General features: G+C 27.5%; 1 protein-coding gene across 4 annotated transcripts in view; it reads right to left on the minus strand.

The window, feature by feature from the left end:
- The window catches only part of LOC117179923 (fatty acyl-CoA reductase wat-like), a 143,884-nt gene extending 131,020 nt beyond the window's left edge, over positions 1-12,864 (minus strand). For 3 of the 4 annotated variants that reach the window (XM_033372145.1, XM_033372144.1, XM_033372142.1), the window contains exon 1: positions 11,272-11,390. The gene's annotated coding sequence lies outside the window, so the exon portion shown is untranslated. Of the gene's footprint in view, positions 1-11,271; positions 11,391-12,789 lie in introns of those variants that run through there. The other variant, XM_033372143.1, reaches the window with a different exon arrangement.
- Positions 12,865-15,181: the final 2,317 nt, after the last annotated feature.

The raw sequence follows: 15,181 nt of genomic DNA on the forward strand, positions 1-15,181 counted from the left end.
AAATGACCGAATTATATAATTTTCGAACTAGATAATTCCGTAATTTAAATAAATAATATTCATTGGTTGAGAATAAAATAATCCAAAATTTTTATTTAAAAAACTGAATGTTATAAGTTTTCTAAAACTATTGCTTGACATATGTTGTTAGGTTCGAAGAAAATAAGGGAAAAGTTCTTTTTTGCGCATAAAAATTTCAGAACTAATTTTAGAGAACTTTAAACATGAGAAGATTCTTTCATGTTAGTATTTCATTATTGTATTTTTGATAAATAAATAATGCTTATTAAAAACAATTTTAAAAATGATTTAATTCGAGGTATCTTATAATTCGGCAATTTTATGTAAAGAATTTTATTATTCGGGAATTTTAAATTGGCGCGACTTGTTTTTCTGGTTTTTACAGTGTTTCCTTCATATTGGTTATACACGGCTCGTACAGACCCATACTGTTCTATTAATAGATTAAAAACACTCTCAAAGACGACGTTTATTCATATAGTAGGCAACTAACTTAAATTCTAACAACTAAACATTGGACCTTAGAGTAAGAGAGACAGAGAGGAAAGCAACGTCAGCTGTGACGTCAGCAAGACGGAAGGGAGAGTAGAGGCGAGGAACGCGAGTAGAGCGCCAGCCGAAGCTCGACGCGCGCATCTCCCTCCAACGTTTTTCTACCCTCTCCGCGCGACTCTCACGCAACACCCACACGAAGTCAGCTACGTAAGGATTAAAGACGCGTACTGGCCAGTGGTCCCAGATCTGCAAGAAGACATGATCCAATGCTATCACAGGTCTATGTCCATGTTGATACAGTAGGAGACGATATAAATGACTGGGTTGCACGCGCAACCCATTTCTCCTTTTCTGAATTTGAAAACTCGAAGGTGCACGATTGCCGGTCGGAGAACTTCGGCGGTTCTATTTATATCTCGATCCGCTTTAAAATCCGTTGCTATATAATCGAAGTAAATGTCATTTCAACTAAAACTCTATAGTTTGTGCACAGCGGATGGTTTTGCTCGAAAGTGGCGCGTGTGCGTAGTTAGTAAGTAGGATGCGGTGACTGAGTGGTACCAAAAATATACGGTTGGCGGCGGGACATGCAGACTCCGAGTCATCGATAAAGAAGAGCTGAAAATATTTTAAAAATAATAAATGTAATAAAGTTGAATAAGACTATAAGTTGTTTTTAATTTATTAAAGTGAAATTGGATAAATGTGAAGGTAATTAAATAAGTTCAAAAATAGTTACATTAAGTGAAAAGTGACCAGTTAATAAAAAGTGTGTTTTTTCGTAATTTTTCATTTGGATTCGCCGTGAATGATTTTCTGTATGGGGTTATAGATTTTTTGTATATTTTAAATTTACGAATAGTATTGACTTTCATTAGGATCTGTTTACGAAAAGCGTGAAGCTGTTGATCAAAAATTTAGTAGTTTACTGAGAAAGGTCAATTTCCTACAAAAAAAATCAACTAAAAATGGTACAATTAAATTTTTAGTATAAGAAAATGTTTTCATTAAAAAAATTATTTTTTAACCAAAAATGGAATTGAATAAATTCTGAGAGAAAATTAAAAAAACATCACAATTTTTAAAAATTATTTCGTAATTTTTCCATTTTATATAATTTTAGAAAAAGTAAGGAATTTAATTCTTATTAAGCCTTCTTGCACAATTTTTCCGCACCATTTTTTGTTATGTTTATATTGGTTTGTGAAATGAGCTTTCAAATTTGAGTAAGTTTGCATGATTTTCAGAAATTTGGAAACGATTAAAAAATAATTAAAACTTGCAAAAAAATCAGGAAAAATTTGAATAATTCTTAAAAATTAGAAGATAAAAGGTCTGAAAACATTAGAAAAAAAATTATTTTTCTAATAATCGTTTGAAAATTTTTAATAATTTTTTTTACAAAAATGTACTTTAAAAAAAAATCAAAAAGATTTTGAAACACATCAAACGACTTCCTAAAATTTAAAAAAAGAGTGTAGACGATTTTAAAGCAAAATGTTTCAATTTGATAAGATTAAAAAGTTATAAAAAACGTAAATAATCCAGTAAATTCAAGAAGTATTGACTTTCATTAGGATCTGTTTACGAAAAGCGTGAAGCTGTTGATCATAAATTTAGTAGTGGTATATTAATTTGAGGCTATGTGCGTGACAATATTTTGTTAAAAAGTTTATCACAGTTATTAGGTACGATGAAGCGTCGTTCGCTAATGTCAAAGGCTTTAAATTAGGATTCTTCAAAACTTGAATTAAACGAATATGCATATATCTTATAATAATATGTATTAAGTCATTAGACATTGATAAAAGAATGTCATTCATATTTTCTGGAGCAATACTTTAACTGCATCATTTGAAACTATATTGTTATAATTACAGTAAAAAAAAGTTGAGGGAATTTAAAAAAAATTTGTTGTATAACTTTTTTATCATAACTTAAGTACATTTAACTGCGGTTTGAAAAATAATAAAACTTTACATATAATAGTACTTTGTGAATTTGGAAACATTCAAAAAGTGTAAAAAAATTTTTTTAACCTAAAACAGAAATAAACTGGAATTCAATTTTTTAAGTGATATATAGTTAACATTATAATTATTTATCTATTCGATAAGTTGTAACATGATAAAATAAAGTCAATTACAAACAGTAGAAAATTTTAGAATGAAAGCATACTTTAAAAAAGGATCATTATTAAAAGTAGTAAATAAGCTATTGCAGTAATTACTATCAGTTTGATAAATAATACCTTGCAATTGATAAAACGATGTTAAATTCATGCTTTGCAGAAATAAAAGAAGAAAAAAAAGCATTCGGCAGGCCTATTATTATAGTGATATAATAAAAATAAGTGCGCCAACAGATGCAGAAAAAAAGAAAGTAATGAAGTAATATATTGCAGGCGCGCCAAATGTTTTTGTCATAGAAAAAATAATATTTAGAAATGTTAAAATCCCTTAAAACCTTATAGTTCCTAGAAAATCCTTCTAAATCTTCTTTAAGTCTAGTAAATTGTTGAAAACCGCATAACATTTTTTAATTCACTTAAAATCATTAGAATCCTTGGAAGTTCTTTTAAAGTTTTTAAATGAAATGACCATTCGTTGAAATCCTTGGAAATACCCAGAATGTGTAAAATTCTTTGAAATCTTTTTTAAAATCTTGAAATTTTTTAGGATTTTATAAATTCTTGGTAATCTTTTAAAATGTCCTTCTAATCTCTTAAAATAACCTTTAAAGTTCTAAAAATATAATAGAAATGTTTTAAAATCTTTTCAAATTGTTTAAATCCTTTGAAATCCCTTAATTCTTTTGAATAAACTACTTCAAATCCATTATAATATAAAATCCGTTAAAATCCCATAAAGTTACATGAAATCTGATGATATTCCGTGCAATATCTTGAAATATTTGAAGCCCTATAAAATCCGTTGAGGCTCAGGAAAATTGATTAAAATACCTTATTACAAGTCTTTAAAATCCTTTAGAATCACTGAAATGCTCCGGAATCTTATAAAACCTCTTAAAAGTCGTTTGAATTATTGGTAAATCTCGAGAATTCTCTTAAATACTTTGGAATCCTTTTCAATATTCTCAAGTCTTATAAGTCCTATGAAATCCTTTCAAATCTTTCGAAATTTAAGAAAATTCTTTTAAAACGCAGATTAACCGATATATTCGAAATTATTTTTAAATCTTTGAAATCCTAGAAATCGCCTCATCTTTGTGAAATTCTTTGCAGTTTATAGAAATATTATAAAATGCTGAGAATTTTGGTGTATCTATTGAATTCCGTCAAAAATCACTTAAAATATTTGAAGTAAAATCTAATCACTTCATTAACTCTTGTGTAATCCCTTCGACTGCCATAAAATCATTTGAATTTCCTTAAAATGTTTAAAACCTTTGAGAATTTTTTTAAATAATTAAAATCATTGGAAATTCTATAAATTCCCTTGAAATTGGTTGAAATCCTTTTAAATCACTGGAAATATTTCAGAAAAACTGGGTAGAATGGCTTTTAGGACTAGTCTGCAAGACTTTTATGAGGTCGTTTGGTTAGTCTCATTCTGCTTCTGAACGCGATTTTTTATAAGTAAATATTTGACTGCTAATAAGAATCTTATCAAAGAACGCCCCCTCCAGCCACTTCTCTGGATCCGTGCCTCATGTTACGCAAATAATCATTTCCGGTGGCGATTTTTTCCGTATTCGAATGTAGTTCTTTGATAGAAATTTTCTTTCTTCTTTTATGGGTACTTTCAGGAGATTTAGAAGAATTTTATAGGAACTATAAGGTTTTAAGGGATTTTAACATTTCTAAGTATTATTTTTTCTATGACAAAAACATTTGGCGGGTCTGCAATATATCACTTTATTATTTTCTTCTTTTTTTGTATCTGTTGGCGCATTTATTTTTATTATATGAATATAATAATAATTACAACTTACCGAATAGCGAAATAAATACAATTTTAACTATATATCATTTTTAAAAATTAAATTCCTGTTTCTTTCTGTTTTAGATTTAAAAAAAAACATTCTTACACTTTTTGAATTTTTCCAAATTTAAAAAGTACTATTATATGTGAAATTTCATTATTTTTCAAAAGGCAGTTAAATGTACTTAAGTTATAATAAAAAAGTTATGCAAAAAATTTTTTAAAAATTAACTTAACTTTTTTTTCGATAATCATAACAATATAGTTTCAAATGAAGCAGTTAAAATACTGCTCCAGAAAATATGAATGACATTCTTTTATCAATGTCTAATGACCTAATACATATTATTATAAGATATATGCATATTCGAGTAATTCAAGTTATGAAAAATCCTAATTTAAAGCCTTTTACATTAGTGAACGACGCCTCATCGTACCTAATAACTGTGATAAAGCTTTTAACAAAATATTGTCACGCACATAGCCTCAAATTAATGTACCACTTCTAAATTTTTGAACAACAGCTTCACGTTTTTCGTGCACAGATCCTAATGAAAGTCAATACAATTCGTAAATTTAAAATACACAAAAAATCTATAACCCCATACATAAAATCATTCACGGCGAATCAAAATGAAAAAATAAGAAAAAAATACACTTTTTATTAACCGGTCACTTTTCTCGTAATGTAACTATTTTTGAACCTATTTGATTACCTTCAAATTTATCCAATTTCACTTTACTAAATTATTTTTTAAATTATTGTCAGCTCTTCTTTAGCGATGACTCGGAGTCTGCAAGTCTGCATGTCACGCCGCCAACCGTAAATTTTTGGTACCACTCAGTCACCGCATCCTACTTTCTAACTACGCACACGACCCTCTTTCGACAAAACCATCCGCTGTGCACAAACTATAGAGTTTTAGTTGAAATGACGTTTAGGTGAATCGAGATTTAGTTCGATTGTATAGCAACGGATTTCAAAGCGGATCGAGATATAAATAGAACCGCCGAAGTTCTCCGACCGGCAATCGTGCACCTTCGAGTTTTCAAATTCAGAAAAGGAGAAATGGGTTGCGCGTGCAACCCAGTCATTTATATCGTCTCCTACTATATTCACATGGACATAGACCTTTGATAGTATGGATCATGTCTGGTTTCAATCTGGGACCACTGGTCAGTACACGTCCTTATCAGTGTCTCCAGAACGTGGGATCTTTCGGCCCCCACCACTCTCCCATCTAGGAGCGACACATTCAAACGTAGCGTGTCGGTGAGTCGGCTCTGTTAAATGCTGCAAAGCCCAGCCTCATTAGGCTTATTGCGAAGAGGCAAATATAATTGGCATTATGTAAACAGATATAGGAGACAAGACTTCTGGCTCAAAAATGTTTTAAATTTAGTGCTGCATATCTTAGTCATATTTTTAGTAAACAATGGATTTTTAACAAATAAAAAACAAATTTTCGACAAAATAGTTAAATTTTCAACCTAAGAAATTACTTTCAAAAATACATTCTTTTAACTTAAACATTGTCGTTTATACTGAAGTTTGCAGTTGAAAAAATTAATTCTTAAATCCAAATAAATAAATGCGATTTTTTCAACAAAAGAAATGAATTTTTATCTAAAACAAATCAATTTGGAAAGAAGAATAATTCGCCAACAAATAAGATAAATTTATAACTAAAAAGAAAATTTTTCAAGAAAAAAAATGTAAACAAAATTTTTCAATTTTCATCTATAGAAACGAATTATAAACTAAAAAAAAAAAAATAAGTATTCGGTCAAAAATGGACTAGTTCAATTTTCAGACAAAGAATTGAATTTTTGACAAAAGAAAATAATTTTACAACTTAAATTACAATGCTTCAACGAAAAATTGTACAGATAAATTTTCAGTTGAAAAATAACTATCAACCCCAAAAAATCAAAGCTTCAACAAAATATTTAAATTCCTAAGCAAAAAATTAAATTTGCAAACAAATATTTTAATTTTCAAACCAGTAACTTTCTACCGAAAACAGAATTTCAAAATTTCAAAATCAATTTTAAAACAACGAAAATTTTTGTTAACAAAATAGATAAATTTTCAACGAAAAACTGTTACACTATCAGGTAAAAAGATCAATTCACAACCAACAATTTTTCAGCAAAATAGTTTAATTTCTAAAGAAATAGATAAACTTTTAACAATTTTGTACAAAAATAAAGGAAGTTTCAACAAAAAATTTCAAAAAATTAAAAATTAAAAAAATTAAAATTAAAATAGATGAATTTTTAAACAAGAAGAATAATTTTCTACCTAAAAAGAAGAATTTTTTACTGAGAAAGGTCCATTTCCTACAAAAAAAATCAACTAAAAATGGTACAATTAAATTTTTAGTATAAGAAAATGTTTTCATTAAAAAAATTATTTTTTAACCAAAAATGGAATTGAATAAATTCTGAGAGAAAATTAAAAAAACATCACAATTTTTAAAAATTATTTCGTAATTTTTCCATTTTATATAATTTTAGAAAAAAAATAAGGAATTTAATTCTTATTAAGCCTTCTTGCACAATTTTTCCGCACCATTTTTTGTTATGTATATATTGGTTTGTAAAATTAGCTTTCAAATTTGAGTAAGTTTGCATGATATTCAGAAATTTGGAAACGATTAAAAAATAATTAAAACTTGCAAAAAAATCAGGAAAAATTTGAATAATTCTTAAAAATTAGAAGAATAGAAGGTCTGAAAATATTAGAAAAAAGAATTATTTTTCTAATAATCGTTTGAAAATTTTTTATAATTTTTTTTACAAAAATGTACTTTAAAAAAAAATTCAAAAAGATTTTGAAACACATCAAGCGATTTCCTAAAATTTAAAAAAAAGAGTGTAGACGATCTTAAAGCAAAATGTTTCAATTTGATAAGATTAAAAAGTTATAAAAAACGTAAATAATCCAGTAAATTGAAGAAATATTCAGAAGAATAGAAGAGATTGAAATCTAATTTTAAACTCAACTTTTTTAGAATTGTAGATTTTTAAAAATTCCGAAAAAGTAAACTTTAGAAGCTTTAAGGGAATTCAGAAAGATTTCAAGGAGATAAAATTATTTTTCTTAAAATTCCTAAATGTCCTAAACATCTTTTAAAAAGACTCGAATTTTTCTAATATTTTTTTTAATCCAATAAAAAAAATATTTAAAGTCCTCTAGGTTCTTTTTTGATACATCTCTTTCCATGCTATTTTAGACTATAATCACATTTTTGAGGATTTTAAGAGAAAAAGCCAAAAAGTTATTAAAAACGACAAGGGAAATATCTATTTGTTCAATTTCAACTATAATTTGAAAGACGATTCTTCATAGTATTTTACTAACTAATGGAGATATTTTCATAGTTTTATTCCTAAAATCTATTCCCTAAGGTCAAACATGGTACACAAATATCATAAAATTTAAAAAAATCCCAACTATTTACAGGAATTTTTAAAATAAAATCCATGTGTATCATATTTTAAAAAATTTTGGCAATATTAATAAAAATATTATTATTTTAAATTTAAAATTTTAATGTATAGAGAGTACAGTTTTTATTTGAAATTTCACGACGGTTTTTTGTACCATGTTTGACCCTCGGCCAGAATCAAGGAAAAATAATATGAAAATATGTTCATTATTTATTAAAATTCTACAAAGAATTACCTTAACAATTTTTTCTCTTTTTATAATCATGAGACATTTCTTCATAAAATAAATTTTGTTGCATTTATTTTACAATTATTTACAATAAATTTCCAATGACAATTATTTTACAATTAAACTAAAATTGTAAAAGCTCAATTTTATAATTTTGACATAAGTATGTTAAGGCATTAAAGATTTTGCAAAGATTTCATATAAAATAAAATAAGTATTATTAGTTTGTTTATAAATTTAGATGTAAATAATTATTATAAGATTCTCAATAAAATTTTAAAAAACACTCTTCTTTTAAAGTTTAGGAAATCGTTTGATGTGTTTAAAAATCAGCTTGTATTTTTCTTAAAGTACCTACATTTTTTAAAATAAGAAATCATAAAAAACTTCCATACGATTATTAGAAAAATAATTCTGTTTTTCTAATCTTGCCAGACCTTTCAGTCTCTAATCTTTAAAAATTCTTCAAATTTTTCCTGTTTTTTTTTTAATTCTGCAAAATTAAACAAAAATGCCTTTAAAGTTTCTCAGATGTTCTGAGAATATTTGAAATCTTTTGCAATGTTTTGAAATGTTTAAAAATAATCTTTTTAAATTAATTTTTGGCAATAAAAAATTATGTTAATTATTCATCCAAAAATCTTTACAAGTTTTAATTATTTTCGAATCGTTTCAAAATTTTTGACTATCTCTAAAACTTACTCAAATTTGAAAGAATTATGTTCCTTAATTTTTCTACAGTTAAGTAATATGGAAAAATGACAACATCTTGCTTCAAAATATTTTACGTACTTTCAGACATTTTAGGAAATAATAAAAAATGTTTTGTAATTTTTTTTCAATTTTCTGTTAGAATTCATTCCAAAAAATTGTTTACATTTTTTCCCAAGGAGTTTCTTTCATTATCTTTCATTATCTGAAAGTCCTTCATTTATCGACTTTTATTATTATTTTTTTATTTTAGATACATATCTATTATATCTTATCAAAATTTAATATAAAAGTCTGAAATGTTAAGTGTATTTAAATACTACAATTTTTAATGTTTCCATATTTTTATAAATAATTCAACCAATTTTATGTGTAACTAAAATAAACTTTTTTTAAATCTTATTGAACTTATTCCAAGTTACCTTTTTTGAATTTTCAAAATTTAAAAAAAAGTCATTCGAATCTCAATGTTAAAGACTGGTAATTGTACCAAATTTCCAGGCGCATCTTTCTTTTTCTTCTACAAGAATTTTTAGGTTTTTCAGTTTTTTAAATCAGTTTATCCTACGTTTCTAAAACACCTCTGAACTTTACATTCTTTTTTAATCTCATAAATTCTACTTAATATTTATTGAATTTATTCGATTATTTGCACTGTAAAAAATTGTAATGTTATCGAATTAAAAAATGTTGATTTTAAAACCTTTTACACTCTTTTTTGAAATTTTAGGAAATTGTTTGATGTGTTTAAAAATCTTCTTTAATTTTCTTTTTAAGCACATTTTACAAAATAAAAAATTATTTAAAATTTTCATACGTTACTTAGGAAAATAATTCCTTTTTTTTTCTAATTTTGTCGGGTCTTCTAATCTTAAAAATTATTTAAATTTTTCCTGAATTTTTTGATTTTAAAAAATTAAAAAAACATTGCCTTTAAGATTTTTCAGATACTTTGACAATTTTTTACGTATTTTTGAATGTTTTGAAATGTTTTAAAATAATCTCCTAAAATTAAATTTTCGAAATAAAAAATTATTTTAATTATTTCTAGGAACCTAAAATAATATTTTTCATTTTCGTAAAAACTTACAAAATTCTTGAAAAATCTTTACGAGTTTTAATTTTATTTGAATCTTTTCAAAATTTCTAAATATCTCTTAAACTTTCTCAAATTTGAAAGTAGATTTTTAAAGCAAGATATAATTTAAAAAATTGTGTAACAAGATGTAACAAGATGTGAAAAAATTGACTGATAATCTTTTAAATTTTGCCCAGGAATTATAAGAAAAATAGTTTTACCTCCTTCAAATCTTTCGGAATTTCTGTAAAGTTTCTAAAATTTGTTTGAATTCTTTAAAAATCTAATTTTCTAACAGAATTTAAGTTTAAAATTCGATTTGAATCTCTTCAGTTCTTCTTAACATTTTTTGCTTTAAAATCTTCTACAGTCTTCTTTTAAATTTGAGGAAATCCTTTCACATGTTTAAAATCCTTTTTTAATATTCTCATAAAGTACGTTTTTTTAAATAAAAAGTCATGACAAATTTTCCTACCAATCTTGAAAAAGTTCTGTTTCTAATCTTGTCGGACCTTCTAAGCCTTCTAATCATTAAAAACTATTTAAATTTTTCCTGATTTTTTTTAAATTCGGCAAAATGAAAAAGATTACTTAAAATCTTCAGATTCTTTATTGATCATTTTCCCACTGATGAATAAGTAAAATTCCAATAAACAATTAGTAAAATCCCATTAAACAATTAGTAAAATTCCACTAAGCAATTAGTAAAATCCCATTAAACAATTAGTAAAATTCCACTAAGCAATTAGTAAAATTCTCCTAAGCAATGAGTAGTTCTAGTCGTTGTAGTGTTTACTAATTGAATAGTAAAAAGTTCATATTGTAAGCCGGACGAAGTACCATTATTATGTACTTAGTCAATAACACAAGAATAAATTTTTTCCTTTATACACTTATTTAGGGATTGTCCATATATTACGTAAGACGTTTTTCTGTTGTTTGAATAAAGACGAAAATAATATTTTTATCAAGTTGAAAAGGACACAGCGATATAAACAAAAGAAAAATGTCTTACGTAATATATGGACGATCCCTTACCACAATTCAACATTTTGAGACCTTCGGTACAGCTTCACTTCGCTTCTGATACGACGCATAACCCAGCATAACCTCAAATGGCGTGGCATCGCTTGGCGCTATGAACTGGCGCGAAACGGCACAATGCCATTTAAGGAAATGACTTCTGATTGGTTGAACTCATCACCGTTCACTAATTCGTTAGCCATCGCGCTCCGTTACTATTGAATTAGTAAATCGAAGTTACTAAATAATAGTGAACCGTGTTTACTAATTGATATTAGTAAAATTTTTTACTAATTTGATAGTAAAATACTTACTATTTTAAAAGTAAAACCTCAAAATATTACTATTTTGTTAGTAAACCATACATTTACTAATTGAAATAGTGAAATTTTCACTAATTCAGATTTAGAGAGTTGAATAATACGAACTACTATTGCGAACTACTATCGGATACGGTGGGTAAACTATTTTTGTTTCAGCCTCGTATAATCGCGAACTCAGATAATGCGGCCTCGGATAAGCGAGGTTCTACTGTATTTAGTTTCAGATTATGTATTAAAATATAGGCTGATACCTTTTGTATCAAAGTTATTTTTTCTTTCAAACATTTATATTTCAAGTATAAGAATTTTTATGATGACTGTTATAATTGTGAAATGAGATTCTGAATTTCATTTTCAAACTTATATTTACATATATTTTAATTTAAAAAAAATTAATTTACAAGGTCATTAATAGATTAGAGGTATACAAATGCGGCTTCAAATTTAAAGGAGAATATAATGTAAACAATATTTGAGTGCACAAATGAAAATAATTGTTTAATGCTTTTTATTCTGTAAACTGATTCATTAATTATGAAATTAAATTATTTCAATGAAATAAATTATTTGAAGCTTTTTATGTTGTGAAAGATTTAATTTATTATTAGCTGATAATTTTCTTCACACTTTCTTCATCTCGGTTTGAATTAGTGACAAAGGTTACTAATAAATTAGACTATAGAAAAAATTTTAAAAAGTAAAATATAAAGTAGAGTACAAATAAATTTATTATTTCAGTGAAATTATTTTATGCTTGTTATGTTGTGAACCATTTAATTAATTATTAGTTAATAATTTTCTTCACACTTTTTTCATGTTGATCTGAATAAGTGACAAAGGTTACTAATAAATTAGACGTATGGAAATGCTGTATCAAAATTTAAAGGAGAATATGCACATAATGTTAACATTATTTTAATGTTGCGATGAAAATAATTATATCATGTTTTTTATTTTGTGAACTGATTAATTCATTAACAACTGATTCTACTAAAAGTTACATTTTCTGGAATCAGTTTAAAAGCTTAAGATTAAATAAATTTTTTTAAAATAAAATGTCAAATAAGAAAAAATATATAAAGTTAAAGTTTTTTAAATGTTTTATCACAGATAATATTTTAATGGTTTTTCTTTTGTAAAATTATGAACTGATTGTTAGCTAGTTAACATTTTCTTATAATTAAAGTAAATAAAGGTTAAAACTTCGTTCCCGAAATGTAAGTAACATAATTTAATTATTGACTTGAAAGTTATATAATGGAATATTGAATATAATTTGAATATTAAAAGTTAATTTAAATTTGCAATTTTATTATTTCAATTAGATAATTTATCAAATGATTCTGATGTGCTGAAATATGTCTTTGCATTCGATTTTTCAAATCATATGAAAATACATTTCATTTCTTTCTGAAATTAGTATCAAAAAATCAATGAATTGTTAGATGACTGATTTTTTCACAACTCCGAAATAAATAAAGATTCAATTGAACGATCAAACGAACTTACCTGTAAGTGAAGTTCGATCCTAATTATATTCCATCTAGTTCGAAGATATTACTACTATGCAGTTCGGCTTCTTGCCGCGAGATGTCACAACCTTTCAACTAATGTAGGGATTGTGCACAGCGCTCATAGCGCCTATTACAACACTACAAACTGGCGGTTGTACAATGCGTAAGCATAGTAGGGTTCTGCGTTATCCGTAGCTATGTAGCTCGAAGCGCACGAGCAAGTTTCACTCTCCATTCTCTCTACCCCTAGCTCCCGCCTTTTCTCAACCTTCCCGCTCTCCTCAGCTTTTACCTCTCGACTCGAGCATCGCTTGCCACACTTACTGTCCGGCCGACCCGTCGAATACATCTCTCACGAGAACGCGCAATGTTCTCATAATTGTACTAAGTTGATCTCAACTAGGCGAGAACGAGCAATGTTCTCTTTTAAATAAAGTATAGTTATTGAGTTACTTGGTGGTTAATTCTTCATCTCCTTCTATATTAAATATGGCGATTAAGTGAATAATTTATTACTCCACAAAATCACTTTCGACCATATACATAACATAGTGCGAATTCATCCCAATAATACAATTCGCCTATACTAAAACGGAAAAAAACTTGTGTGTGCATGCGCGCGCATCCCCGACCTCCGCCTCGTCACTGCTACTTCATATCTTCAGAATTGTTGTATAATTTTTATAAGGTAGGGGATGGGAGAATTTTTTAATATAAATGGATAATTCAAGGGGGCGAACTAATATCTTCGAACTAGATGGAATATAATTAGGATCGAACTTCACTTACAGGTAAGTTCGTTTGATCGTTCAATTATATTCCATCTACTTCTCGCTATTATTACTATGTAGTAGTTCAGAGGCTAATAAATTATACAACTAAAAAGGAAAATTAATATAATTATAAATTAACGAAACTTATTGTTATAATTTATATGTTCACTGCATAAAATCAAAGAGTTTTTGGTTCTCTTTTTTTCATTTTATTAGATACATTAATTAGAGATTAGCTTTCGACGTCGCTGCACCTCTTGTAGAGTGTGCTCCAAAAATACTAAGGTCAATGTCACTGTCAGCTAGGACAGTCTCCGCCCATCTACTAATAGTTTGGGCACATACATCTTTGTGAGGTTTTCTAGATGCTATAAACCAATAATCCGAATCTACTCTAAGCAGCTTAGATCTTTCTATATAACTTAAAACTGTCGATGCTACGCAAATCTTTGGGTTTTGACTAAAGAATGAAAGTGAAAGTAATGGTTGATATCTTCCTAGGGCTGATGTTTTAATTACATCAGGAATACGAATCATTAAGCCTCGAGGCAAGGTCGAGATGTTTTCTATTTTCATGTTAGCAATCGTCTAAGCCCTATGGCCTGTATACAGAAGAATAAACATAACAGCCTTATAAGTAAGCAGAGTGAAAGAAACCTCTTCTAAAGGGTAAATGGTTTCGAGGTATTTAAGAACTTGAGAAACGTCCCAAGTAAATTCGTACTTAGGCATAGATGGACGCAGTCTGGCTGATCCATTCATGAATCTAGAAACTATAGGATGTTCTCCTATTTTATTTTCAGATATTAAAGAGTCAGCACAGCTAGCTGAGTTAAGGGTACCGCATTTGGACCTTTCTTCAAATTTTTCGATCAAAAAGGATAAAACAGATTCGGTATCTGGAATAAAAGTGTTATTATTTTTTTTTTTTGCTGTACCCAAGCCACGGTTTCAGAGCCGCATCGTATTGTGATTGAGTTGATGATGACAGAAAAGCTGTGATGTCTACGGCCTTGGCTGGAATATTTCTTCTTATGAAGGCTGTCCTGATACAATTGCTGCTACTAATGACAGTTGATCTGCTTTTGGGTGTATCCGGAACCTACAAGGTGATAATAATAGGTCATCTCTAGGATTTAAAACTATTTTCTTTATTATCAAGGACAAAAATAGAGGATACCATGGTTGGCTAGGCCAATCTGGCACGACTATTATGCCTCTATCCTGTTCGTTCCGTATCTTTGTCAAAGATTTTAATATTAGTGAAAAGGGAGGAAACGTGTAAAAATAATAAGCGCTCCAGTTAGTGGTAAACGCATCATTCAACGAAGCTTGAGAGTCTGGGAACCAAGAGAAGAATTTTTTGCATTTAGTATTAAATTGATTAGCAAAACGATCCACTTCTGGGTGGCCGAATTTACTCACTTTTCTGTAGAAAAGTAATATTCTTGGTTGAAAATTAATATTTTTCATTAAGGATTCAGCTATTTAAAAAAAATTCCTTTCAGTTGTTCAAAAATCAATTTCTTTAATAGAAATTTTGATTCTACTATTTTTAGTTGAAAATTTTCTTAATTTTTCTTTTTTAGTAAAAAATTAATCCTTTTGGTTTAA

The sequence above is a fragment of the Belonocnema kinseyi genome, chromosome 9, assembly GCF_010883055.1.
Source record: "Belonocnema kinseyi isolate 2016_QV_RU_SX_M_011 chromosome 9, B_treatae_v1, whole genome shotgun sequence".
Taxonomy (NCBI): domain Eukaryota; kingdom Metazoa; phylum Arthropoda; class Insecta; order Hymenoptera; family Cynipidae; genus Belonocnema; species Belonocnema kinseyi.